This window comes from Adiantum capillus-veneris, chromosome 18, assembly GCF_014529385.1.
Source record: "Adiantum capillus-veneris isolate H3 chromosome 18, ASM1452938v2, whole genome shotgun sequence".
Taxonomy (NCBI): Eukaryota; Viridiplantae; Streptophyta; class Polypodiopsida; order Polypodiales; family Pteridaceae; genus Adiantum; species Adiantum capillus-veneris.
Genome location: NC_140948.1, coordinates 58,699,057 through 58,702,678, shown reverse-complemented (window position 1 = coordinate 58,702,678; position 3,622 = coordinate 58,699,057). Strand labels below are relative to the sequence as shown.

Below are 3,622 nucleotides of genomic sequence, written 5' to 3'. Positions count from 1 at the left end.
TGTCTCATGTCTTGCTGGGTATTCAGTATTAACAAACCAGATACCAATCTTTGCTTACACAGAAGGAAAAAAGTAGTTCAACCTTGATAAAAGGTGGTCCTCCAAACAAGAAATTACCCATAGCATACACACACGCTATGTTACAGCTTCCTTTTGAATCACCGACCATGGTCAATGTTGAGGTGGCTTTGATAGAATCATGAGACATGATGATTACATGCATTACTTATTTGTCAAACCATTTTTTTTTTTTGCCAGCAGTCACTTTAGAAGTCAGCAACAACTTGTGAATTCCAAAGGGCCACATACTGAAACCTCACCATCAATCCTTTGCTCACACAAAGACACCTCACACAGTACCCGATCAGCACAATTATGACGAGGGCTAGCATACCTCACAAATATCAGATCAACGCAATTATGACAAGGGCTAGTATCACAATCAGAAGAACCATCAAGATGAGGGACATTACTGAACACCCACTGCTTGTCTTCTGCCCCAGTATGCCTAGCCTCCTCTGCATAGCGTTCAGTTGTGTATTTGTTCTGTATGTGTCGTCATCTAAATTATCCAAAAGCTTTGTGTTCAAATCCAGCATTTTATTTACAGCTAAGGCAATGTTTTTTGTGCTTGTCACTGTCTCTTCATGATTCAAAAGGTCATCATCTTGCTCCCGCATGATCTGTCAGACTGTCATTGAAGCCGAGCAATTCCATAGTTATCTAAGCCTATTGTTCTATTGTTCTCTTTAGGTTCCCCTCTCCCATCCTGACCCAATAGATTAATCCTGTTAGAAGCTTGGGAGGAATTTAGGCAGTTTGACATCTGATTCATCCTAGAATGAAGACTCAGAACTCTGTCTTGTTGTTTTCTTAAGTCCTTTTCATTCAAAGATTTGGTGAGGGAAGGATTGCTCAAGAGGGACTGAAGGCTGTCAAGGTGGGTACCAAGCATGGTGATATTCCGTCTGCAGTCAAGACACAACAAGCAATCATATACGATCAGAATGCCATTGAGCACATGGACAACTTTAAGGGATCCATTAGTAAGTGAGGCAATTTTGGATTCACAGACAACCACAACACAAAGTTTCAAAAGAACAAACATGCAATATCACTAAGAGATGACTGAGTGAGCATAGGAGGTCAAAGAGAGAGCAATGTATTACTAGCTTGTGGAAAAAACGAGGCGGGAATTGTTAGCAGCACGGGACCCACTGCCAACGGGGGCTACGGAGTTGCGCTCTGCAATGCAGGCTGCTATATCCTCTGCAAGCCAGACTGCATCTTCAAACTCTTCGATCCATGAATCATTTTGTGCCATCATATATGACATGTGCAAAGGAAGAGCGGTCCCAAGTTCATGCGGGAACGAAGGGCGGGGGCACCTTCAAAACGCGTTCACAGTCCCTCACATCACGCCAATGTCAAGCAGAGAAAACAATATGCGCTCTCTCTCTCTCTCTCTCTCTCTCTCTCTCTCTCTCTCTCTCTCTCTCTCTCTCTCTCTCTCTCTCTCTCTCTCTCTCTCTCTCTCTCTCTCTCTCTCTCTCTCTCTCTCTCTCTCTCTCTCTCTCTCTCTCTCTCTCTCTCTCTCTCTCTCTCTCTCTCTCTCTCTCTCTCTCTCTCTCTCTCTCTCTCTCTCTCTCTCTCTCTCTCCTTCCTCTGCAGCCCGCCACCGCTAGCGGCCTCCTTCAGGCGTCCCTTTTCACCTTTCCATGTGAGGCTCGGCCCTCTCAATTATGCAGATCCGGCCTGTCTAGGCAACCTCTATAGGCAGCCCCTGCTCGGCCAACTCTGGCTCCGCGACTCGGTCCTGCTCAGGATAATTAAATGAAGAGAGAGATTTTTACAACAGAGAGTTTCGAAGAGAATATGGGGGTTTGGTCTCTCAGTTTTTTTAAAAAAAAACTCTCTGAAAGAGCGCGCGCCGGTGCGCGCTCTTTCAGAGAGGTTTTTTTTTTTAACTGAGAGAGAGAGAGAGAGAGAGAGAGAGAGAGAGAGAGAGAGAGAGAGAGAGAGAGAGAGAGAGAGAGAGAGAGAGAGAGAGAGAGAGAGAGAGAGAGAGAGAGAGAGAGAGAGAGAGAGAGAGAGAGTCATTGTGCGAGAGCTAGCAACTGAGAGCGAGGGCTGTGTATTGTTGTTGTGTACTGAGGGGGTGTAGAAATGGATCAAGGGCTACCTCGGACAGTGAGAAGGGGCCATGGAAGGTGCCTTGCAGCACATGCGGTATGCCTTGCAACACCCGCCATCACAACGTCTCCATTGTTGCCCTCCAGGTCTTCAAGCCCAAACTCCACATGCATCCTGGCCCCGTCATTGTATCAGCCAGTGAGAAGGAGAGACTGTTGCCCCAGCCAGTGATCAAAAAGAGACTCAGGAGCGCCATGTAATATATATGAGTACTAAACCCGTATGTGACCTGCACGTCGAAAACCATTAACTTATCGACAGTCTGCCAATATAGTAAGGCCCCACTTCGTTTAATTGATCCAGGAGAAGTAATTAAAGGAAATATTCAGTTCATCCTGCATCCACCATGCATCGCTCACAAATTGTCTCGCAAACCTAGTCCCGCTGAATCGAAAATGAGAGGTGCAATATCTCTAGTCACGGCCTGATTTTCTACAGAAATTTCTGGCCGTTTAGCTCTCGGGTTATTGAATTATGCTACGGTAACGAAAGTATCCCACCATACTTCATCAGCTTCGAATTATGCTACAGTAACGAAACTATCCCACGTCGAATCACGATCTCTCAGGCTTGTTATGAGTTTCTAACACATAGTTGATGCATAGCAATTATTCATGAATAATGGAACTTAATCAATGTTGAATAATGGAACTTAATTTCCATTGGTACTGGAAGATCATTCTGCAGCTATATTGAGACGATGACAAGCTAATATACTGCATTATATGTTGTGTCTTTTGTGAAGTATGTATTGTTTCTATGATTTGCATCATTCTTCAACCAGGATTATATGATGTGACGTGGTTAATCTACCTGCATTTCCCCTTGTATGTCTTTCTTTTTACCTGATCCGCGTTCATCGACATAATGAGTACCCTTCCCTCTGCATTGTCATTTCAGCCGGGAGCACTTGATTATATGAGGATGACTTTATATGGCAGTAATTAAGGCCACTATTAAGTGGCGTGAAGAGTACCTGATCTTTCCCTCTGCGGTCATATTGAGTTGTGTCTTTTGTGAAGTATGTTACTCTGCAATGCTCTAGATTGTGTCTATTAATTGGAGTTTCTTGAACAGGCGCTTATGAGGATGAATACTAATTAAGACAGTAATTACTGCTGGCAGGTGGTGATCAAGCATGCCATACTTGCACTGGGAAACATAGATTCAACGATGGAGGAGATACGTGAGAACATCATCGATTAGGTGTGTTGCAAAATGGTGTACCCAGCCAAAAACATGGTGTGCCCATCCGCTCAAGCACAGCCTGTTGCACGCAATGCCAACCATGGCAAGCCTCTGCCTGCTCCTGACCATCCCATGCCGCAACTGCAGATGGGACTCCCGGCATCCCTACAGCCAACCCAATCAAATCGGTTGCAGGTGAAGTTAACACCGCCATCATGGAAGCATTTATTGCTCCATTAGA

At 44.9% G+C, this 3,622-nt stretch overlaps 1 pseudogene; it reads right to left on the bottom strand.

Moving 5' to 3' along the window:
• Positions 1 to 395: 395 nt before the first annotated feature.
• Positions 396 to 1,324, bottom strand: LOC147435729 (syntaxin-52-like; annotated as a pseudogene).
• Positions 1,325 to 3,622: the final 2,298 nt, after the last annotated feature.